Below are 26,345 nucleotides of genomic sequence, written 5' to 3'. Positions count from 1 at the left end.
TGAGCTTCAGAGTACTGAAAATGAGTCCATAGGCTTTGGAGTCAGTTCAGAATTGAGGTGAATGAAGTTATCCACACTGGTTTAGGAGCCTGATGGTTGTAGGGTAATAAATGTTACTGAACCTGGTGGTGTGAGCCCCACAGCTCCTGTACCCCTTACCCAAAGGTAGGAGCAAAAAGAGAGCATGGCCTGGATTTCTGAAATAAGAATCTTAACTGAGTTCATCTATAAAATTGGGGAGGGTCAACAGGGACATGCCAAATTTTGTTAACCTTCTAGGCAGTAAAAGTGCTGTTGAGTTTTCTAGGCTGTGGTGTCAGGATAGACTATTGCTGATATTTACACCTAGAAACCTGAAAATCTCAACTATCTCAAGCTCAGCACCACTGACACAAACAAGGGCTTGTGTTCTACCACACGTCCTGGCCGCGTGTGCCCATTCTGAGCAGCGCATCTGCCAAATTACGCCAATCACTCCCTGGAGATTCATGCATTTCCAAGGCGGGAAATCTGCCTCAAGGTCTGGTCATTGTTAACTGCTGCGCAAGGGAGTGGCTGCATTGAAACAATCGGCCACACTTCCCACCTTCGAACAATAGCTTCCCATGCTTCTAGAGCTCAGTCCCAATCACTGTATGGCAACAGTATCACAACTTCAAAGATCAAAATAAATTTATTATCAAAGCATGTACAATATACAGTATGTCACATATACTACCTTGAGATTCATTGTCTTGCAGGAATTTACAGGAAAATAAAGAAAGAAAATAGAATTTAGGAAAAATAGACATAATAAAGACAAACACCCAATGAGCAAAAGAGGACAAATTATGCAAAAAATAATAAATAAAAAATGAATAAATAATGCTGAGAACATGAGTTGTAGAGTCGAACATTACAGTACAATGGATTGATTTTGTTCTGATTGTGTTCCTTCTGAATAATTTTGTGTTTAATTTTGGTTATTTCTTGAGAATGCTGTGTGTATTTGATGCTATGTGCCCAAGATACTGATGCAAGTATCATTTTACCTGTACATACATCTACTTGTGCATTTGACCATAAATTCCACTTAGACTTTGTTGCTGGCCTTAGAGCTTTAAAACATCTTGTGGTCGCGAAAGACATATTACAAACTTAATTTCTTCGTCTCTCATTAAGTTTTAATTTCAGAAATATACTTTGTTAATACCATCACACACAAAATGCTGGTAGAACACAGCAGGCTAGGCAGCATCTATAGGGAGAAGCGATGTCGACGTTTCGGGCCGAGACCCATTGTCAGGACTAAACGAAAGAGATTTGAAAGTAGTGGGGAGAGGGGGAAATGCGAAATGATAGGAGAAGACCGGAGGGGGTGGGATGAAGCTAAGAGCTGGAAAGGTGATTGGCAAAAGTGATACAGAGCTGGAGAAGGGAAAGGATCATGGGACGGGAGGCTTCAGGATAAAGAAAGGGGGGGGGGAGCACCAGAGGGAGATGGAGAACAGGCAAACAACTAAATATGTCAGGGATGGGCTAAGAAGGGGAGGAGGGGCATTAACGGAAGTTAGAGAAGTCGGTTAGTCCTGACGAAGGGTCTCGGCCGGAAACGTCGACATCGCTTCTCCCTATAGATGCCGCCTAGCCTGCTGTGTTCTACCAGCATTTTGTGTGTGTTGTTGTTTGAATTTCCAGCATCTGCAGATTTCCTTGTGTTTGCTTGTTAATACCATACAGTGTACTGTAAGTGCAATCTGCACATCTTTCTCTACATTCATTTATCCATCTATTCAAAGCACTTAGTGTCAATGTAACGTCCTTAAGTAATAGTGATCATTTTATTAGGTACTGTACCTTCTGCACCAGATGAAGTGGTCACTGAGTGTAAGTGTGAAGTGTTTGAAAGGCTGGGACACATAATCCAGCTGCAGCAGGACCTCGGATTGCTCTGTGTTCTCATGTACTCCTGCAGCCCGGAAATGCTTTGTTTACAATTTCAAAATAGGCTTTATTCAGAATAGGAAAAGTCAACAAAGGAAGAAACAGTCCAAAACTTCTACCTTCAATAGTTTAAAAGAATTGCACAGCCTGGTGCCGGGCCCGATGCAGCACTGAGATCCAACGTCGGTTAGAGAACTTCTTCGTACAGCACCTTTGCGCTGGGGTTTCTCGTTGGCCACCCATTTTAATTCTGCTTCCCATTTGCATTCCGACATGTCTCCTCTACCATCACGATGAGGCCACTGTCAGGTTGGAGGAGTAACACCTCATATTCCATCTGGGTAGCCTCCAACCTGATGGCATGAACATCGATTTCTCCAACATCCCGTAGTTTCTTGCCCCCAGCCTTCGCTCTTTTTCCATTCCCCATTCTGGCACCCTTCTTACTCCTATTTCTTTTCACCTACCTCTCATCTCCCTCTGGTGACCCTCCTCTTTCACTTTCTCCCATGGTCCACTCTCCCCTCCTTAAAGACTCTTTCTTCTTCAGCCCTTTACTTCTTCCACCTCTCGCTTCCCCGATTCTCACTTCATCCCCCAGTGCCCACTCACCCACCTTCCCCTTCACTTGTACACATTCCTCGCCCCAACCTCCTTATTCTGCTCTCCTCCCCCTTCCTTTCTAGTTGTGATCATAAGACCACAAGATAAAGGAGTAGAATTAGGCCATTCTGCCCATCAAGTTTGCTCTGCCATTCCATCATGGCTGATCCTGGATCACACTCAACCACATACACCTGCCTTCTCGCCACGTCCCTTGATGCCCTGACTGATTAGGAAACGATGAACTTCTGCCTTAATGTACTTGGCCTCCCCCGCAGTCTGTGGCAGAGCATTCCACAGATTCACTACTCTCTCCTTTTCTCTGTTCTGAAAGCTTGCTCCTCAATTTTAAGGTTGTGTCCTCCAGTTCTGGATACCCCCACCATAGGAAACATCCTCTCCACATCCACCCTATCTAGTCCCTTCAACGTCTGATAGATTTCAATGACAACCCCCTGCATTCTTCTAAACTCCAGTGAATACAAACCCAAACCTGCCAAACATTCCTCATATGTTAACCGCTTCACATGGAATCATCCTCGTGAACCTCCTCTGCACTCTCTCCCATGACAACATGTCCTTTCTGAGATACAGGGCCCTAAACAGTTGACTATACTCTAAGTGCGGCCTGACTAGTGTCTTATAAAGCTTCAGCATTATCTCTTTGTTTTTATATTCTATTCCCCTTGACATACATGCCAACATTGCATTTGCCTTCTTTATTATAGACTCAACCTGTAAATTAACCTTCTGGGAGTTTTGCACGAGGACTCCTAAGTCCCTCTGCACATCTGATGTTTGAACCTTCATTTAGATAATAGTCCGCATATTGTTCCTTTACCAAAATGCATTATTGTACATATCCTAACACTGTATTCCATCTGCCACTTTTTTACCCATTCTTCCAATTTGTCTAAGTCCTGCTGCAAATGCATTGCTTCCACAGCACTACCTACCCCTCCACCTATCTTTGTATCATCCGCAAATTTTGCCATAAAGCCATCAGTTCCATTATCCAAATCATCGACAAACAATGTGAAAAGTAGTGTTCCAATACTGACCCCTGGGGAACACCAGATTGAGCCCTTTTCCTCATCCTCTCAGCAAATCTACAGTCTTCAATGAGGTAGGTGAGTACCTCTTCCCTACCTCAGCCGCCCCGGAAGCCATGTGCACTGAGGATTGTACGACCTCCACACAGGAACAATCTGACTGTGAGACCCCTCTCCCTGCCAGCCAAGCAAGGTCTTGGTGCTTGCTGGTGTAATTTGGTGATGAGTTCTGCCAGGTGGCCTGGACTGTCTCCATAGACGCATTCAAGGACGTTGTTGAAAATTTATTTGGCAACTACAGAGCACCAAACTACATGCATCTGGTTGACAACATGCTTCAAGCATACAAAACCATGAAGTGCAACATGTCACTAAAGATTCATTTTCTGCCTTCCCATTTAGAGCTCTTCCCTTCAAATTCTGGCACTGTCAGTGATGAGTATGGTGAAAGGACTCTCCAGGACATTGCTGGCATGGAGAAATGGTGTCAGGGCAACTGGAGTCCATCAATGCTGGCTGTTACTGTCAGACACTTAAGCTTCAAACACTGAATACATATGAAAATCATCAACAAAACAAGTTTATCTTAGTTGAACTATTGCAATGCATCAGCACCATTATGCAATTAAATGAATTGTATTCAGTAGATGTTATTTTCTCCAAATTCCTAAATGATACAAGTTGTCTGAAATTTTATTTGTATTCAGCTTCAAGCAGGATATCATAATCATGGCAGATTTCTGAAGAAGCTACACTTTCAAAAACAATTGCTGTCTGGTGTAATAAACTGCAAAATATTAAGCCACAAGGGGCTTAAATACTAACAGGATACTAATCACAACAAGGCAACAAGGTGACTGAAGGATAGGAGCAATTGGTTGCAGTTGGATGGTGAACAAGGATTGTGGATAAGAGCGGGGTTTAAATAGGCTGCAGGTGATGAACTGTAAGTGAGTGGCAGGCAACTCCTGTTAGTTGGGTGGAGACTGGAAAGTGCCTGCCTGTGCAGGTCTGACACCATGAATGATAGAATGCTACTGTGAAGTTATTGTTTTCTTGAAAAAAAGCTGCACCTAACGTATTTACCATTCACAGACAAGTAATCAGCTGCACAAATCATTAAATATTGTTATCACACCCCGTGCTCTCAATTCTTGACTATTTCAAGAGCTTTGTATTGAAAATGATGAGTGGTTTGAAGGCTTGCTGTTGCACACAGGTGTCAGGTGCATTTCAAAAGGAAACTGCCTGAGATGCTTTTATGTGCTATTTTGAAATCAGTAAAATTCTTTGAAGACTCTAATGCTTCATTCAGCAATCAACTCAAGAATATTAGGCATGACATTGCTTATGTGTCTGAATTATGCACAAAGTTTAATGAAATGATGTGAATCTTATCAAACTCAAATCATTCATCTCCATATTTCTGTCCAAAATAATCCTATTTAAGTACAACATTTTCCAATTTCCGTGACCTTTTCCAATTTCAAAGAGAAAGAAGGAATATCAAATGATGTGCTCACCTGGGTGACCTGCATAACAACATTTCAGAATCTTCTCTCAATCCAGATTCCAGATTGGGTAATAAATCCATTCCTGAACACTTGTAATGAGGAATTAACAGGAAGGATGGAGGAAGAACTGATCTCACAACAAAATGACTTTGAGATGAAGCTGAGGTTCAAAAAAATCATAACAGGACTTTTGGCTGCAGAGAAAAAAAATCTCTGAGTGCTGTCTTGCATTGTGAAAAAGGTCAAAATGCTCTTTATTGCCTTTCCAACATAATAATTAGTGGAGTGCAATTTCAGTGCAGTCACCCAACTTCTTTTAAAGCAATGAAACAGATTGCAAATTACTGAACGTGGGGATCTGAGACTCCTTCTGAGTGACACTCAGCCTGATGTTGAGAAGCTGATATCACTCCACCAGGCCCATCCAGTTCATTGAAAGGTAAAAAAGCTGTGAAGTAGTGAATAGTTGGACTACTAATGTACGCTCTAAAATTGTTGATGTAAATTGTTTTTACTATAATTAAAGAAATAATTTTATTTGTAGCTTTAAATAGATTCTTTGCAATTATTTGTCACTGCCTTGCATTTGCAGATCCTATTTTCTTGTAAGTCAAAATTTGTTATACTTTTTATGTAATGGCTAGAAAGGGAGAGGAGTCCACTGGGGATGGGGTTTGGGAGCCGAGGAGGATGTAACCTAAAACCATGTGGGAACTACACGTCTAGACGGACTAGCAATTTCATGATCTTGTAATGGACTGGGCGGAATTAAGTCTCAGGAACTGGTACACCACCTTTAAGTAGACAAAGGCAGATCGTGATGGCCAGAAGAGAGGTTGGTGTGGAGGACTCCAAGCTAGACTAAAATGGCAGGGTGTAAAAGTTCCTCTACGCTGTATCATGTTAGCAAATGTGCAGTTACCGGAGAACAATTTTGCTGCTGTATATAAGGAGATGGTATGTTCTCCTGTGACCATGTGGATGTTTCATGTGCTCTTGTTTCCTCCCACAGTTCAAAGATGTTCAAAATTGTAACTTGTCCTGTGACTAGGCCGGGGTTACATCAGGAGTTGCTGGCGACATGGCTCAAAGTGCCGGAAGGGTCTATTCCACAAAGTATCTCAGTAATCAAATAAACAAGATTGAGGACCTAAGGGCAAGATTGCTGAATCAGAGGGAAATGAGGGATTGATGCCTTCTGTTTTGCATGGAGACATGGCTCACGCAAGACATGATGGGTACAGCTTTCGATCTACCAGGTGGATCAATCTGTGGAATATTCAGGGGAGGCAAGAGGTGGGGATCTGTGTTTCATGAGAAACTCTTCATGGGGCTCGGATGTGGCAACCTTGTTGCATTCATGATCCCCCAACATGGAACCTCTGATGAGTAAGTGCCAGCTATTCTACTCTCTGTGATCCTGACTGCAGTTTGCACAGTGCCAAAGGCTGATGCAAAGCAAGTACTTGAGGTATTGAGTGCCACAGTTGGCAAGCAAGAAACATCCTACCCCGACACCTTTCAAATCATTGTTGGGGACTTCTTTCAGGCTTCTATGAAGAAATATCTGCCCAATTACCATCAGCATATAACTTGCAGCAACAGGGGTTCCACCATACTCTACCACTGTTAGACTATAATAAGGAATGCCTACCATTCACTTGGCTGTCTTCCTCCTACCCACATACAGGCAAAGGCTACAGAGATAAGGATAACAAACAGGTGGTTACAGGAGGCACAGGATTGGCGATGGGATTGCTTCAAGTTGGCGGACTGGAACACGTTCAAGGACTCATCAGAGGATCTGAATAAGTATGCTACATTTGTCACGGACTTTATGAAGACAGTCGTAGATGAGTACGTCCCCACAAAATCATTCAGAGCTTTCCTCAACCAGAAGCCCTGGATCCACAATCTGCTGAGGACTAGATCAGTGGCGTTCCGGTCGGGTGGCCAAGTAAAATGCAAGAGGTCCAGGAACAACTTCTGGAAAGCCATCTCGCACGCAAAGTGGCAATTCCGGACTAAACTTGACTCACTGACAGTCGTGGCAGTGCCTATAAAATGAAACCAAGCGACAAGGTTTCAGTCCCAGATGAGTTCAATGTTGTTTATGTTCACTTTGACCACAAAAAAAAATAGAGGCACCTTCACAAACTCCCACACCCTCTGATGACCCTGTGAGTTCAGTCTCTGAGCATGAGAACATCCTTCAGGAGGGTGAAACCAGGGAAAGCATCTGGCCCAGATGAGGTGCCTGGCTGAGTAGTGGAGACCTTTGATTGTCAACTCGCTGGCATGTTCACGATATCTTTATCGTCTCCCTTCGACAGTCTGCAGTACCCACCTACTTGAAGTATGCTTCAATTATTGCAGTGCCCAGGAAGAAGACGGTAACCTTCCTCAATGACTATGGTCCAGTAGCACTGACATCCACAGCGATGAAGTGCTTTGAGAGGTTGGCGATGAAATACATTGACTCTTGCCTGAGGAGTGACTTGGATCTGTCCCAGTTTGCCTGCCATCATGATAGGTCAACATCAGATGCCATTTCATTGGCTCTTGGAGCCCTGGAACATCTGGACTGCAAATGTGGGAACATCTGGACAGCTAATATGGGAACTTTTGGACAGTGAAAATTCAAGCATCAGGATGCTCTTCATTGACTACAGCTTGGCATTTAATAGTATCACCTCCTCAAAACTAATCAATAAGCTCTACGATCTAGGCCTCGATACATCCTTGTGCAAGTGGATCATCAATTTCCTCACTTGCTGACCCCAGTTCAGTTTGGATTGGCAACAACATCTCCTCCACAACCTCCACCAGCACCAGGTGCACCACAGGGCTGTGTGCTTAGCCTCCTGCTCTACTCACTTTACACTTATGACTGTGTGGCTAAGCACAGTTCCAATGCCATATTCAAGTTTGCTAATGACACCATTCTCGTAGGCCAAATCAAAGCTGGTGATGAATCAGCATATAGAAGGGAGATTGAGAATCTGGTTGAGTGATGCCACAACAACAACCTCTCACTCAATGTCATCAACGCCATAGAGCTGAATATTGACTGCAGGAGGAGGAAAGCAGAGGTCCCTGAGCCAGGCCTCATTTGGGCATCAGAGGTGGAGAGTCAGCAACTTTAAATTCCTCTGTGTTACATTTCAGAGGATCTATCCTGGGTCCAGCATGTAAGTGCAATTACAAATTAGAATTAGAATTTTATTTCTTACATCCATCTCACAACACGAGGGAGTAAAAATCTTTATGTTTGCATCTCATTTGAAATGTACAAGCAATAAGGAAGGGAAATGTGGGAGGATATTGCTCAAACATTAAGATTGTCTACATCATTGTTTTGTATGCATGGATGCACAGTCAGATATGCAGTCAGATCAAAGGTTATTGATAAATCTGATGGGCTGGTGGGAGAAGTTGTCCCAGAGCCTGTTGGTCCTGCCCTTAATGAGGTGCTACCATTTGCCAGATGGAGAAAAAAACCAGAGGACATGGGTTAAGGGTGAAGGGGAAAAAGTTTAAAGGGAACATTAGGGGGGCTTCTTCACATAGAGAGTGGTGGGAGTGTGGAATGAGCTGCCAGATGAAGTGGTAAATGTGGGCTCACTTTTAACATTTAAGAAAAACTTGGACAGGTATACGGATGAGAGGTGTATGGAGGGATATGGGTGGCACAGCCAAGAAGGGCCAAAAGGCCTGTTTCTGTGCTGTAATGTTCTATGGTTCTATGGAAGTAGCTGTGTTGGGGTGGCTGGAGTCCCTGATGATCCTCCGGGCCCTTTTTACACACCTGCTGTTGTAAATGTCCTGATTAGAGGAAAGTTCACATCCACAGATTCACTGGGCAGTCCGCACCACTCTCTGCAGTCCCCAGTGATCAAGGCTAGTGCAGTTCCTGTACCAGGCAGTGACACGGCCAGTCTGGATGCTCTTGATGGTGCCCCTGCAGAAAGTCCTGAGGATTTGGGGCCCATACCAAACTTCTTCAGCTGTCTGAGGAGAAAGAGGCGCTGTTGTGCTTTTTTCACCACAGCCGGTACGTACAGTCCAGGTGAGATCCTTGGTGATGTGTATACTGAGGAACTTGAAAGTACTCACCCTCTTAACTACATTGATGTCAAAAGGGCCTAGCCTGTCTCTGTTCCTAATCTATGATCAACTCCTTCATTTTATCGACATTGAGGGAGAGGCTGTTTTCTTGGCACCACTGTGTCAGGGCGTTGACTTCTCCTCTGTGGGCTGTCTCATCATTGTTGGAAATAAGGCCTATCAACATCATGTCATCTGCAGATTTGAGTCAGGAGATCGGAGCTGTGCGTGGTTACAGTCGTGGGTGTACAGGGAGTAGAGGAGGGGTGTCAGGACACAGCCCTGGGGGGGGGGGGCTCCTGTGTTGAGGGTCAGAGGGGCAGAGGTGAGGGTGCCCATCCTTACCACCTGCTGGCAATCCGACAGAAGTCCAGGATCCAGCTGCACGTGGCAGTGGCTCTACTTTCTTAGAAGTTTCTGCAGATTCAGCATGTCATCTCAAACTTCTATAGGTGCATGGTGGAGAGTATCCTGGCTGATGGCCTGGTATGGAAACACTAGTGGATACAGTCCAGTCCATCACAGGTAAACCCTTCCCCGCCACTGAGCACATTTACAAGGAGCACTGACGCAGGAAGGCAAATTCTGTCATCAGAGACCTCCAGTTTCCAGGCCATGCTCGCTTCTCACTGCTGCCATCAGGAAGGAGGTATAAGTACCTCAAGTACCACACTACCAGGTTAAGGAGCCATTATTTCCCCTCACCCACCAGGATAACTTCACTCGCCCTAATACTGAACTGACTCCAGAAACTATAGACTCACTGGTAAGGACTCCATAACTCACGTATTCAATATTTATTGCTTTCTGTTTTATTCAGCGTAGTATTTGAACAGTTGGTTGTCTTTTTCACACCGGTTCTTTGTCCATCTCTGTCATGGGCGGTTTTTCATCGACGCTATTTTGTTTCTTTTTGCTGTGAATGCCGTAAGAAAATTCATCTCAGTGCGGTAAATGGTGACATACATGTACTTTGATCATAAGTTCACTTTTAACTTTGAACACAAACATGGTGGGAGATTGTGCCTTGCTGCCGGCCGGAGATGGCAGAGCACCTGGTGTTCTGGGGCTGTAGGACTGATGGTATCCCAAGAGGTAAAGAGGTGAGTCAGTGGTCACAAAGTCAAATATTAGCATTGATTTCAAGAGAATTGTTCAAGAACTTTAAGGAATGGCGCTCCCAGGCTGGTTTTCTAATTTGGAGCAAAACCTACAACCACTGAATATTGCCTCTGTATTTCTCTCTTCACAGCCGCTGCCCGACAAGCTGAGTGTCTCCAGTATCTTCTGTGAGGCATGACCAGACCCAGGATATCGCTCTCCAACCAGCTATCTTGGGTGTGGTCACACTTCACAGAAAGAATTGTCCTTTAGCCCACCCGCATTGAGGTTTGGGTCTATATTCAAGCTCTTCTCCTCCCAGCCCACATACCATTGTTGGAGTGTCACACTGCCCTGCTCGGGCAGAGAACTGGCTAACTTTTTGAGGTGCTGAGGGTGTGCTGACTGGATTTCTGACTCTGTATCAGGGATATTTTATTCTGCTCTCAACATGTCCACCACATCCTCCTACCATTGGCCACATGATCTTCACAGCCTTCTGGCTTTGACTGACAGCGATGCCTGCTGTCTGTCAGTGACCTCCTTGGCTGGTGCCCACGGTTGTATCCTGTTTCCTTTTATTGCTATTCAGAGCCAACTCAAAACAATGTCCTGGATCTTCCAGGGCAACCTGGGAAGGTTGGGATCGGAAGTTTAAATCCAGGAGAACTTGAACTCTGTCAGTTGGTGGGAGAGGAGGGTGACACACGGCAACGATCACCTGAATGAGTCATTCTTTGCCTGGGATGACTGGTCACCATTGTAACTCCAACAATATTCCAGCAGCGGGCCCCAGGCCAGGAAAAGCCCAGAGCTAAATGAAAACAAATCACACTGTCTACTGTATGAGTTTGCTGTTGGGAGCAGATTGAGCACAGCTCTTCGTCCCAGCCCTGGTTCTTCCCGGTGATGAGCTCGCACCTGCTGAGCACACGTCACAACAGGGCCTCTCATCGTACGATGGGAAGAAGGCGTGTGGGCTCAGTGGGTAAGTCAGTGGACCAGTAATTTGGAAGCCTGATTAACAAAGCACAGATCTGAGCTTGAATCTGGTGACAGCTGTGGAATTTAAATTCATTCAGGAAATCTAGTCAATTGTGAATACAAGGCTTGTTGTCAAATTGCATGGATTGTTGTAAAAACCCATCCGGTTCACTAATGTCCTTGAGGTAGAAAAGTTTTTAACCTCTTCTGGTGAAGAAGGTGTTCCCCCTCATCAGTCCGAGCACTGGGTATGAATTGTGGCCTTGTACACAACCTTGGTAAAGCCACCTGCTACAGGAAAGATGTCGTTAAACCGGAAAGAGTGCAACAAAGATTTACTCAAGGGCCAGTGTTATGGGGGCAGGCTAGGACTTTATTCATTGGAGCACAGGAGACTGAGGGGTAACTTTGCAGGGGAATATAAAATCATGAGGGGTATAGATAGGTTGAATGCACACTCTTTTCTTCCTCAGGAAAGGGAATCAAGAACTAGAGGGCAAACTTTCAAGATAAAGGGGTGAAGCTGTTTTTGCTCCCTGAGAAAAGATGGTGGCAGAAAGTGGTGACTGGTTGCATGTGGCTCTGAGGGGAATCAGCAAATATCGCTGTTTAGGACTACTTTAGCTGAAATCCACAGTCATGGGTACTTCAGTAAGCAGCATTATTTTCAGATGTTTAAAAAAAATCTATTGATCCTCAAAATAAGCAGACTCCACACTGCAGACCCAGGTTATAAGCGGAGTTGCCCTTTAAGGAAAAGGAAACACGGAAAGTGTGCTAGGCTGCAAGTAAGATTGAAACACGGGGCCCCAGAGCCCCCACTAACTACCATCCCCTGGGCTGATGTACAGTCTCTAGGAAATAATATTGAAGAACTCAGAGTAAAACTGCAGTACCAGAGGGGCATCAGAGACTGCTGTACACTCTGCTCCACAGAGACATGGCTCACCCCAGCACTCTGGACACAGCACTGCAGCCTGAGGGCTTCACCATCCACTGATTGACAGGGCAGTGGAGCCTGGGCAGTAGAGGAGGCGGAGCCTGCTTCGTGATGAACTCATTGTGGTGCACAGATATGGCGGTTCCGTCTTAGTCCAGTGTCATTGGAGCTTTCCACTGTCTTCCTGGTAGTGGTGTACACTCCACCTTAGGCCAATGTCAGACAGGTTCTGGAGGAGCTGAACACCACGATCAGTAATCACGTAACAGCGCATGCTGATGCCGTCCCGATAATTGCTGGCGATTTCAACCAGATCGTCTTGAAGAGGTCGACGGGAAACTGCCACCAACATATGGAACTAGAGAAGCCATCATGCTTGACCACCATTATACAAACATCAAGAACGCTTTCTGTTACCAGGATCAGATATGGCCCAAGTGCGGAGTGAGAGACACTGAAGCGGGTCAATAGTTCAAACTTCAATACGAGCAGTGTTAAAGGGAAAATAAAACAATAAATGCTAGGCCAAACAGGGCTGTTAACTAAAACTCTCTAAAGAAAAACGAAGCCTACACTGCGGCTGAAAAGAACATCAAAACATTAAACAAATACCGGTAGTCTTCAGACTTGAAAGTCCAGTATCTCAGGGAAGGTCTTTCCAATATTCTTATTAGTTTCTACATAGAAGATCGAATGCAAAACAGCGGCGAAGCATAGCTATGCTCTGTTCAAGTCTCGACAAGCACTATGAAGTTAAATACTATCACGATTAAATAATAATTAGCTGACACATGCAAATTCACAAGCAGAATTGCCGTATCTACTGCGCTGCCGAATCCGCGGTTGTGACAGGGCCCCCCACTCCAGGTGCAGCCCCTGAGGCACCACAGACCTGTGTCTGCTGGAAGTCCCGGATCAGCGACTTGTCCAAGATGTCCTTCGCCGAGATCCAAGTACGTTCTTCTGGGCCGTACCCTTCCCAATCCACAAGGTACTGGACCTTACCACGTACCCGGCGAGATGCCAGGAGGCACCGCACCGACAAGGGAACCATCTACCAGGCGGGAGGAGGGGGAGGTGGGGTGACTGGGGCCAGGGGAGAGGTAGTAACTGGGTGAGCTGGGAAACATGGAATACTGGGTGGATCTTCAGTGATACTGGTAAACGCAATCTATAAGACACCTTGTTGACAGCCTTTTCCACTACAAAAATGGTCCCACGTAGCGTGGTGCCAATTTCCGGTTCTTGATTTTCAGGGGAAGATCCCTTGATGCCAACCAGACCTCTCCTGGCTTGAATGGCCTCACCTGTCGACGGAGCCGATCAGCCGGGAACGCTGTTTCTGGGCGCGCAGCAGAGAAGCTCCGGCTCGTCTCCACGTGTGCTTGTAACGCTGGATCAGCTGTTCAGCAACAGGAATCCTACGACGATCTCCTGATCAGGGAAGAGCGGGGGCTGGAATCCCTTCTGGCATTCAAAGGGAGATATACTGGTGGAGGATGACTGGAGGTCTCTGCCCAAACCAATTGGGAGCTCCAGGACGTGGGGTTGGAAGAGGCAAGTGTTACGTACCCATGGGTATCCTGTGACTGTCACATGACCATGATGTAATTGAGGCTCTGCTGGGCATGATGTAATGGTCTTGTGATGGTGGAGTGATGTAATTTTCCTGCCAGTGAGAGGTCATGTGATGGTTTTTTTCCAACAGGGTATAAAAAGAGGACCCCTCCCTGTGACGCAGGTCAGTTTTGTGGCTTAAGTTGTCACTGACTCCGTTCTGCTGCGTATTTGATTTTATGACGCTGTTTTATTTTAAAAGTGGAGTTTTAATTTCTACTGTAAGAATCGTTGTGCTGGCAGTTCTGAAAATCACTGCCAGTTAAAGTCCAGTCGGAGAGTGAAGAATTATCGAAGTTCAGGAAGCTGAAGGATTGAGGAAAGTTGATGTCGGCGGTAAACAGGTTCGACCTTATTTAATCTTCCTACAAGGAGTTAGTAACCTGCAATCCGAGGTAGCTCCTGCAAAAAGAACACAAAGAGTTGGATGCAGAGTTTCGCCAAGGAAAGGTCAGTGCCTTTAAGCCGTTTTATTTCCTACGTCATAAATCCTTTGGGGCAAGGCATCCTTCGGTTGGGATCAGCAGTAACGTCACAAAAGAGAATTTATTACTTCAAGGAAAGTCTCTCCTAACTGACTGTAAATCATTTTGGACTTTTTACAATACTACTTTAAAGAACTGAGTTCACATTTCTCGCTTTAAGAACTGTTCAAGCTGCCATATAGCAGTCCACTTCCAGTTAAGTTAGTTGTTTGTTTACTTTTGGGTTTTTTTTAGCAGTGTTTAATAAATGTTTTATTTGTTGTAAAAACCTGTCTCAATTATATATTCATTGTTGCTGGATCATAACACAAGACAGCACAGGGTTATCTCCAACTCCTGGTTCACTGTTTCAGTCTGGCCATTAGATTGAGGGTGGAACCCAAATGAGAGGCTGGCTGTGGCTCCTATAAGAGAGAAGAAAGCATTCCAAAAGCGGGAAGTGAATGATCAGACACTATGTCTTGAGGAAAGCCATGGAGCCTGAATACATGTTGAACCGTGAGTGTGGCAGCCTCACGAGCCGATGGGAGCTTGGGGAAGGCAATGAAGTGGGCAGCTTGGAAGATCGATCCACAACAACCAAAATGGTGGTGTTTCCATTAGACAGGGACAGACCAGTGATGAAATCTACTGAGAGGTGGGACCAGGAGCGATGGGGCACAGGCAGTGGACATAACAGACCCGCAGGATGCTGGCGTGATGTCTTGTTCCGAGCGCAGGTGGGACGGGCAGATACAAAGTCGTGGACATCCAGGGACATAGATGGCCACCAAAATTGTCTCTTTACAAACTCCCCAGTCCGTTGAATTCCCGGATGTCCAGCCAGACGGGAGGAATGACCCCATTCCAATACTTCGGAATGCACAGCAGTAGGGTCAAACAGCCCGTTGGGAGGAACCCCATCCGGGCCTGGATCCGATTGTTGGACGGCCCTCACCTCTGTCTCTATTCCCCAGATCACCAGAGCAGCATCCTGAATATAGGAGAGGTTCTTGTGATCTGTCTAGAGCAAGAATGGATGCTCTGCCCCCTCCAGCCAGTGTCACTGTTCCTCCAGGGCCTCCTCAACAGCCAGAAGCTCCCGGTTCCCAATGTTGTAATTCCTCTCGGCCGGAGTTAAGCAACGGGAAGAAAGGCACAAGGGTGCAGCCGGCTATCCGTAGACGAGCGCTGAGAGAGGGCAGCTCCAATGCCTACATCGGATGCATCCACCTCGACAATGAATGGCTGAGATGGGTTTGGGTGTTGTAGCAGCGGGGCAGTGGTGAAACATCGCTTTAGATTGGAAAAGGCTCGGTTGGCATCATCTGTCCAAAATTCTGCATCCTCGACGAGTGCATTAATTGGAGCCACGATAGAGCTGAAATTCTGGATGAAGCAGTGATAAAAGTTCGCAAACCCCATGAAGCGCCGTACCTGTTTGACTGTAGATGGTTTGGGCCACTCTGCAACTGCCTGAACTTTAGTAGGGTCCATTTGAACACTGAATGGGGTAAGTATAGAGCCCAAAAACGACACCTGGTCTGTACGGAATTCACATTTTCCAGGCTTGTCTGAAGGTGTCTGAAGAATTAGAGCAGGAATAGATAAGGATATCATCTGGACACACAAACACAAACTGATTCAACATGTCCCTAAGCACATCGTTAATCAAGGCCAAAAGGCATCACCAGCTATTCATAATGGCCATGCAAGAATAGGACCTATCAAGTGTGACAGTGTGTAAGTGTGTATGGAACTGGAGGAAATAGCAGAGATACTTAATGAATATTTTATTTTAGTATTCACTATGGAAAAGGATCTTAGTGATTGTAGTGATGACTAGCAGCAGACTGAAAAGCTTGAGCATGTAGATATTAAGAAAGAAGATGCGCTGGAGCTTTTGGAAAGCATCAAGTTGGATAAGTTACCGGGACCAGACGAAATGTACCCCAGGCTACTCTGGGAGGCGAGGGAGGAGATTGCTGAGCCTCTGGTGATGTTCTTTGCATCATCAATGGGGATGGAGAGGTTCCAGAGGATTGGAGGGTTGTGGATGTTGTTCCCTTATTCAAGAAAGGGAGCAGAGATAGCCCAGGAAATTATAGACCAGTGAGTCTTACTTCAGTGGTTGGTAAATTGATGGAGAAGACCCTGAGAGGCAGGATTTCTGAACATTTGGAGAAGTATAATATGATTAGGAATAGTCAGCATGGCTTTGTCAAGGGCACGTCGTGCCTTACGAGCCTGACTGAATTTTTTGAGGATGTGACTAAACACATTGATGAAGGTATTGCAGTAGATGTAGTGTATCTGGATTTCAGCAAGGCATTTGATAAGGTACCCCATGCAAGGCTTATTGAGAAAGTAAGGAGGCATGGGATCCAAGGGGACATTGCTTTGTGGATCCAGAACTGGCTTCCCCACAGAAGGCAAAGAGTGGTTGTAGACGGGACATATTCTGCATGCAATGCTCCTCAGACAGGATGAAGAGGTCAATACTCCCCAATGCCATTAGGCTTTACAATTCTACCGCCAGGACTTAAGAACTTTTTAAAAGCTATTATTAATGCTTTTTGAGATAGTGATTTAGATGCATATCATATTTTTTTTACTGAGTTAAGTATTGTATGTAATTAGTTTTGCTACAACAAGTGTATGGGACATTGGAAAAAAAGTTGAATTTCCCCATGGGGATGAATAAAGTATCTATCTATCTATCTATCTATCTATCTGAAGGTCGATCACCAGTGGAGTGCCTCAGGGATCTGTTCTGGGACCCTTACTCTTCATGATTTTTATAAATGACCTGGATGAGGAAGTGGAGGGATGGGTTAGTAAGTTTGCTGATGAAACAAAGGTTGGAGGTGTTGTGGATAATGTGGAGGTCTGTCAGAGGTTATAGCAGGACATTGATAGGATGCAAAACTGAGCTGAGAAGTGGCAGATGGAGTTCAACCCGGATAAGTGTGAAGTGGTTCATTTTGGTAGGTCAAATATGATGGCAGAATATAGTATTAATGGTAAGACTCTTGGCAGTGTGGAGGATCAGAGGGATCTTGGGGTCCGAGTCCATAGGACGCTCAAAGCAGCTGCGCAGGTCAACTCTGTGGTTAAGAAGGCGTATGGTATATTGGCCTTCATCAACTGTGGAATTGAGTTTAAGAGCCAAGAAGTAATGTTGCAGTTATATAGGACTCTGGTCAGACCCCACTTGGAGTACTGTGCTCAGTTCTGGTCGCCTCACTACAGGAAGGATATGGAAAGGGTGCAGAGGAGATTTACAAGGATGTTGCCTGGATTGGGGAGCATGCCTTATGAGAATAGGTTGAGTGAACTCGGCCTTTTCTCCTTGGAGCAAAGGAGGATGAGAGGTGACCTGATAGAGGTGTACAAGATGATGAGAGGCATTGATCGTGTGGATAGTCAGAGGCTTTTTCCCAGGGTTGAAATGGTTGCCACAAGAGGACACAGGTTTAAGGTGCTGGGGAGTACAGAGGAGATGTTAGGGGTAAGTTTTTTACTCAGAGAGTGGTGAGTGTGTGGAATGGGCTGCCGGCAACGGTGGTGGAGGCGGATACGATAGGGTCTTTTAATAGAGTTTTAGATAGGTACATGGAGCTTAGTAAAATAGAGGGCTATAGGTAAGCCTAGTAATTTCTGAGGTTGGGTCATACTCAGCATAACTTTGTGGGCCAAAGGGCCTGTATTGCGCTGTAGGTTTTCTATGTTTCTATGTTTCTATTAGAGGTGTTGAAAGCCATTTTCCACTCTTCCCCTTCTCTTATGCGAATCAGATTGTAAGCATTGCGCAGATCAATTTTGGAAAATGTGGTTGCTCCCTGGAGATGTTCAAATGCAGGCGCCAGCAAGGGAAGGGGGTAGCGGTTCTTCACAGCGATGTTGTTCAGGGGCCGATAATCGATGCAGGGACGGAGCTTGCCATCTTTCTTGTTCACAAAAAAGAAGCCCGCTCCTGCCAGCGAGGTTTACGGATGGATAAACCCCAGGCTCAATGCCTCCTTGCTGTATTCCTCCATGGGCACCGTTTCAGGATTGAGAGGGAAAAGAGCCAGCCCTGGGGAGGACTAGTGTCAGGTAGGAGGTCTATGGCACAGTCGTATGGCCGGTGTGGGGGCAGGGTGGTGGCCTCTCTTTTACTGAAAACCTCAAGGCGATCTGCATATTCAGCCGGAATCCCAGACAGATCCACATCGTTAGCTGACACAGGAGAGGATTCATGGAATGGAGCTTGATCTGGACCCAGACAGGTAGACAGGCTTGTCTTCCTCTGAGGAAATACTGGAGAGCCTCACCGAGAGGAGACGCCAACTCGCAGCTCAGCGTGGACTCCAGTACATCAACAGATGCCTCTGCTCCACCACCACCTCCACACTGCCTCCACTGCCCCTCTCTTGGGCGGCTGCAATAGGCGACACTGTGGCATGAGAGCCTGGTCTGCACAACAACCGAGGCAACGCAGCTGCCCGCCGTCAATTCCGGTACCGGACTTGCAGTATTCTACATTTCCAATGTCCATCACGGTCTTACGATCACAATAAAAACGCCCATCATTTGTCCCTTTTATTGGAGTACACACCGGCTCCGTACAGCTTGAAGTCCAGGCGACAACATGGTATGCAACATCGCTATCGAGTTACTCAATTAGTGGGGTAGACCTGCAGTACTTCATGTTTTTAATATCCAGCAGTGTCTTACGACCATAAAAAAGTCATAAAGGATGAGCAATTACACCTTTGGTTGGACCTGGAGAAGCTGCTGTGACTGTGCACACCGCCATCTTGCCGGAATTTTTACCAGAATTCTATCTTGGTACACTTTCTAAACAGTGTAAAGATTTATGTTTTGGATGCCGTGACACATGTACTTATATCTAAGCAATAAAAAGAAAACAGAACACAAAACATGATGTTAGAGTAATAGAGGAAGTGCAGTGCCGTGGGCAAGCAAGGACCACAACAGGGTATAGTGGGATTTCAAGAGTTCACCCTTTCACATATGATAGCTCCATTCAAGTATCTGTTGGAAGATCACCAGACCTGTAAATAGATTTAAGAGAACATTGTTAGTAATTCTTAGTCTTAGAACTGAGATTTAAGAGAATAAAACAATTAATATAATGAAACATGAATTCATTCCCAAAGCGTTGCCACACTTGGTCGCCATTTTGGATAGCTTCTGTGGTGATTTCAGCTCTGCAACACCAGCTGTAAGCGTTTTCAGAGGTCCTGAGATTGTAAAAGATTCTACAAGGAATTTCATTCTTTCCTTTCTTGTCTCTCCAAGTTAGTCTACACAGTACATTTTGCACTCTGTGGGGAAGCCAATAATATCTCCCAGGTGGAAGTGCAGTCAAATTCTGTCTTTCCGTTTTGCATTGGAAAAAGATCAAAGCAGCATCTTGCCTCCTGTTGCATTTCCCACAGGTGTGTGGTTTTGGCATCAAAGGACACCCAATGTGTTGAACATCAGAGCTGAGATACAGTTACACATCCAACCCTCTCACAGCTCCTCACATACACTCTAACTACCCTACAGCTACTGCTGTGAGGGGTGTAACACAACAACAGAATATATGGGAACCGATATAGACTGGGGGGACGTCTTTGTCAAGCACCTTCACTAGAACAGGCGGGAGTTCCTGATGGCCACCCATTTTAATTCTACTTCCCATTCGCATTCAGACATGTCAGTCCATGGCCTCTTCTACTACCATGATGAAGCAGCAGACAGACTGGAGGAACAATATCTCGTATTCCATCTGCATAGCCTCTAATCTGACAGCATTGACGCCAATTTTTCCAATTTCTCCCCCTTCTCTCTTTTTCCATTCCCCATTTTGACTCCCCTCTAACCCTTTCTCCTCACCTGCCTATCACCTCTGTCTGGTGCCTCTCCTCCTTTCCTTTCTCTCATGGTCCACTCTCCTCTCCTATCAGATTCCTTCTTCTTCAGCCTTTTACTTCTTCCACCTATCACCTCCAAGCTTTTCACTTCATCTTTCCTTCCACCCAACCACCTGGCTTCACCTATCACCTGCCTGCTTGTACTCCTTCCCTCTGCACTCCACCAATTTGGCCTCTTCCCCCCTTTCTTTTCAGTCCTGAAGAAGGGTTTCAGCCCAAAATGTTGACTATTTATTCCCTTCCATAGATGCCGCCTGACCCTCTGAGCTCCCCCAGTGTTCTGTGTGAGGTGTCTTAGGAAGGATGTGCTGAACCTGGAGTGGGTCCAGAGGAGCTTCACAAGAATGATCCCAGGATTGAAAGGCTTAACATATGAGGAGCATTTGACATCTCTGGGACCCAGACTCAATGGAGTTCTGAGGATAGGGAGGATCTCATTGAAATCTACTGGATATTGAATGGCCTGGATAGAGAGGATGAGGGGAGGATGTTTCCATCAGTAGGAGAATTTAGAAACCGAGGGCACGCCCTCATAAGAAAGGGACATGAGATGAGAAGACATTCCTTCACCCAGTGTGTGGTCAGTCTGTGGAATTCATTGCCACAGAGAGCTGTGGAAGCCAAGTCATAAGATGCACATACAGCAGAGATTGACTGGAAAGTGGGTTAAGGGTTATTGGGAGAATGAGGTAAAGAGCCGATTGAATGGTTGAAACTTTGCTCCTATATTTTATGGTGTTCAAGTCTTCCGAGTGGTGATTGGACATGCTGCTGTGCCAGCCACTCTGATCACAGTTAATCAGATTTGGATCAATTCTACTTTCCTGCCTATTCCCTGTGGGTCACAAATCCCAGTATAATCTGAGAATATAGTCAATAATTCTGTCTCCACAGCTTCCTGAGGCAAGGAGCAACAGTGATCCACAAGAAGAAACTCTACCTCATCACTGCCCAAAATGGGCTGCTCCCAAGTTTGAAGTTCATCCAAAATGGACTAGATCTTCTCCACATCATCGCTGCCTAAAGCTGTCTCAGAATCCTTCATGTTTGGAAAGATCACCTCTTCTAAACTTTGGTGGGCAGAGATCCATCCTGCTTAACCTTCCTTTATTCCAGCAATCAACTTAGTGACCTCTCTGAAAATCCCATCCATCACCAGCTTGAGGTAACAGCTCAGTTTTAGTTGACTCTTAGTGTTGTTTTTAGGTTGGTTCTGGAGACCGAGAGGGTAGTTAGGGATCTGGTTAAGGACAGGAATGTAGAGGACAGACCAGACTCCAAGGCCAGCAACATAGACAGCATATAACTGCAGACCTGGCTGGGATGTCTGGCCGGATGTTGGGCAGACAGACCAGTGTGGACGAGGGCTGGTGACCCCACCAGGACCAGCGAGTTGTCAACAGGTTCTAAGTACGTTCAATTGTTATTCAAGGAGACACAGCGTTCCTCTGGGGCCAAGGTGTACAACACAGTCAATACAGTCAGACACAGCACATACAGTAACGATAGCACATACAGTGACAAAATAATATCAGCACAAGTCCCTGAGTGGCCTGGCCTGAGGACTGATGGTGCATGGGATGTTGTGCTGGAGCCATGTTTCTGCAAGGACAAGCACACAGCACTTTCTCATCTTGTGCTGGGTCAGCCACAGAGTAAGGCAAGACAGGAAGTGACACGCTGAGAGCAGCACTGCTGGGAGAGATGGCTTGCAGGCATTCCAGCACACTCGCCGTGCCCCATTTCTCTCCAACACCACCTCTGTACCTCCTCCGCACAGCAGCCAAGGCCACGCAGCTCCCTCACCATCGGTCTCTCCAATGAATCAGTGAACCCGACCTGTGAAGTCCAACAGTGTCTTGTGATCACAAAAAAAAATTTTAAGACAAACATTTGCACCATTTGTTGGACTTTGCACTGCCTCCAACACCTTCTTCCCTGGGTGCTTTAGCAGGCGACAACATGACACCCAATAAGCCTATACTGCACAACTCTTCTGCCATCTCACAACTTACTAGCAAGGTATTCTTGTTAGCAAGTACGCCACCATCTTACCAGAGTCGGACTTCTGTGAGGCAGGAGGAACGAGGTCCAATGGCCCCCTTAACATAAGTTTGGTGAGACCATAGTTCCAGGTGTTCCGGGTCCATTATCAGTGAGTCCGGAGCTTGAAGCCTAACGATTAACAGGTCCTGTGGTCGATACCAAGGATCAAAGCCTGAGGGTTGAATTGGAAGTCTGAAATTCGAGGCTCATTGGCTGGAGCCCCACATCTGTGAATCTCTGTGAGTCTGCTGGGGTAGTAAAGGCCCAAAGTCTGCACGTATGAGTCTGAGGCCGAAGAAGATGGCTGGTCTTGGTGGAAGAAGACTGCATATGTGTGAGAGGAAAGAATGGGGTTGTTTCCCTGTTGTTCCTTCATCGCCTGTTGCAGTCTGTTTCCTTGTGTTCTGAGTTGTCCTGCCAGGCATAGTGGGCACGCCGTGTTGGGGCTGGTATGTGGGGGCAACACTTGTGGTCACCCCAGCACATCATTGTGGGCATGGCATGTTGGCACCGAAATACCTAACAGCACTCGTGGGGTGACCCCAGCACATCATTGTGGGCATGGCATGTTGGCACCGAAATACCTAACAGCACTCGTGGGGTGACCCCAGCACATCTTTAGTTGTTAACACAAATGACACATTTCACCGTATGTTTTGATGTACTGTACAAGTGATAAAGAAACTTGAACCTTGAATCTTGAAGTCTATCTCTCCTTAAGTAAGGAACTGAAACCCCACCACTTCTCTGGTTGTAACAAGATTTCCCTGTTTCCATCTTCCATTTCATTTTCAGTGAAGCCAAAATTCCATTCTACTTTCCTCATACCTAACTTGCTAACATTTCCTCCACATGATAACATTCTATCACCCCCATACAATATAGAAAGTGGCCCTTCAGCCCAAGTCTATGCCAACTCATTACATTAACTCCGTTTTACTCTCTCCACATTACAGTCACTTACCCCGTATTTCTACTCATCCGCACACGAGAAGCAGTTTACGGCGGCCACCATCCTGCATGGGAGGAAACCGGAGCACCTGGAGGAAACCCAAGTGGTCAAACTCCATTCAGACAGCACCCGAGGTCAGGGTTGAATCCAGATCGCTGGATCTGTCAGGCTGTGTCTCTACTATCTTAGAATCAGGTTTATTATCACTAACGTATGTACTGACATGTCAGTCATGGCCTCCTCTTGTGCCACGATGAGGCCACCCTCAGGGTCGAGGAGCAACACCTTGTACGCAGTTTGGGTAGCCTCCAACCTGATGGCAGGAATATTGATTCTTCGTCCAGTAAAACAAAATTCTTTCCCCCTCCCTTCTTCTTCTATTCTCCACTCTGGTCACTTACCTCTTCTCCACTGTCTATCACCTCCCCTAGGTCACCTCCTCCTTCCCTTTCTCCTATAGTCCACTCTACTCTCCTATCAGACTCCTTCCTTTTCAGTCCTTTACCTTTCCTGCCCACCAGGCTTCACCTATCACCATCAGGTTATCCTCCCTCCCCTCTCCCCACCATTTTATTCTGGCATCTTCCCCCTTCCTTTCACATCCTGAACAAGGGTGAAACGTTGACTGTTGTTCATTTCCACAGATGCTGCCTGACCTGCAGAGTTCCTCTGGCATTTTGTGTATGTGTTTAGATTTCCAGCATCTGCAGATTTTCTTGTGTTTATGATGTTCTGAATTTTGTTTTGTGGCAGTGCAGTACATAAAATATACTAAAAATTACTATAAGAAATATCAATAAAAATAAAATAGTGATAAAAGAGAGCGAACAGTGAGGTTTGTGGGTTCATTGTTGTTTAAGAAAACTGATGGCGGAGGGGAAGATGCTCCTCAACACTGAGGAACCCTCCCCTCCCCTCTCTCCACCTTCTTACTCTGACTTCTCACCTTTTCTTCTTCAGCTCTGATGAAGGGTCTCAGCCCAAAAAGACGACTGTTTACTCTTTTCCACAGATGTTGCCTGGCCTGCTGAGTTCCTTCAGCATTTTGTGTGTGTTGCTTGGACTTCCAAGTATCTGCAGATTTTCCTTTGTTTGTCCTAAGCATTGAGTGTGTGTCTTTGGGCTCCTGTACCTCCTCCATGATGGTAGTAATGAGAACAGGGCACGTCCCGGGTGGTGGGTGTCCTTAAAGATGGAAACTGCCTTTCTGAAGCTGCTTACCCTTGCCGTTGCTGGCCCCTCAGTGACGGCTGGTATGTCTTCCCTGAATTTCCTCTCCTGAAGTCCACAAACAGTTTCTTTGTCTTACTAATGCTGAGTGCAAAGTTGTTGTTGCATATCCACCAAGTTCCACAACTGTGCTGCACTCCTCTATACAAAGAAACAATATTCTGGAATATTCTGCTCTTCTACGTCTCCTTGCTCATGTTTCCCCTCATTATACATACTCACCCCAACCCTGCCATCTTCTGCCACTTGCTGGACGTGTTTCTAAACTCTCGCAACACACACAAAATGCTGGAGGGACTCAGCAGCCAATCACAAACAAGAGCAAATCTGCAGTTTTAAAATCTAAACCTCCGCTGTTTCTTTCACCTTGAAACAAGCTCCATTTGTGGAGCTTTTCTCATGTGCAAATCACACATGCATCTTCTCCAGGTCATGGTGCTATAGAAATTGCTTCCAAGATGAAGTTATCCCATTTGGGAAACTGGCCAGCGTGCCTTCAGCATGACTCAATTAGTGCTATGGCCAGTTTCCTAGTGCTAATCCCGCACTCGAGAACTTCACAGCTCACACATTGGAAATTGGAGCATTTGGATGCAACCTATGACCTACGTTGATCGCTCACCAAAAAGCTGTGAGGCAGGACTTTACTGTTCTGCACTGTGACAGTATTTGACAGCCTCAGATAAAGTAATGCATTTCAGTGGGGTCCTGTGCGTCTGGTTAACAACAACCCCCTTTCCTCTCACATAAAAATGTGAAGCACACACTGAAATAGATAATTCTACATTCTCATCACTCTCTGGGTTAAGAAAGGTTTCTTCTCAGTTCCCTGCCTGGTCCTTCCAGACTCCGGTCTTTGGTACTGATCCAGGACCTGCCAATGACAAAGAACCCCGGATGAGGACGCTGAACTCCAGGGCCTGAATCCCAGATTCTCAGATGACTGGGACTCAGATGTTCCAGTTGGCGATGGTCTTTAGTGATCGATGGCACACCTGTTGAAGATGTCCTCAATGACGGGGAGGGTTGTGTTGTGCCTGTGATGGAGCTGGCTGAGTCTGCGATCCTGGGCATTGGTGACTCAAAACCGTGCTCTGAAACAACCAGACTGAAAGCAGTTGTCACTAAAGACGTACAAAATCTCCTCAACTCCTGACAAAGTAGAGTCACTGGCATGCCTTCACCATCTGCTTCCACCCATCAGGTCAAATATGCCATTTCCAATGGGATCCCGCCACCAGGCACGTCGTTCCCACCCTTCTGCTTCCACAGGGATCACTCCCTACGTGACTCTCTTGTCTATTCGTCCCTCCCCACTGATCTCCCTCCTGATACTTATTCTTGCAAGTGGAACAAGTGCTACACCTGCTCCTACACCTCCTCCCTCACGACTATTCAGGGTCCCAAATAGTCCTTCCAGGTGAGGCGATACTTCACCTGTGAGTCTGTAGGGGTCATAAACTGTGTCTGGTGCTCCTAGTGTGGCCTCCTGTACATCAGTGAGACCCGACATAGATTTTGCCGAGCACCTACGCTCTGTCCACGAGAAGAAATAGGATCTCCCAGTGGACGCCCATTTTAATTCCACTTCCCATTCCCATTCTGATTTGTCAATCCATGGCCTCCTCTACTGTCGTGATGAGGCCACACTCAGGTTGGAGGAACAACAACTTATATACTGGCTGGGTAGCCTCCAACCTGATGGCATGAACATTGATTTCTTAAACTCAATGCCCCCCTTCACCATTCCCATCCTCCTTTCCCCTCTTGCATCTTATCTCCTTGCCTGCCCATCGCCTCCCTCTGGTGCTCCTCCCTCCTTTTTCTTTCTTCCATGGCCTTCTGTCCTCTCCTATCAGAATCCCCCTTCGCCAGCCCTGTATCT

The sequence above is a fragment of the Hemitrygon akajei genome, chromosome 19, assembly GCF_048418815.1.
Source record: "Hemitrygon akajei chromosome 19, sHemAka1.3, whole genome shotgun sequence".
In the NCBI taxonomy this organism is placed as follows: Eukaryota; Metazoa; Chordata; class Chondrichthyes; order Myliobatiformes; family Dasyatidae; genus Hemitrygon; species Hemitrygon akajei.
This window is presented reverse-complemented; position numbering follows the sequence as displayed.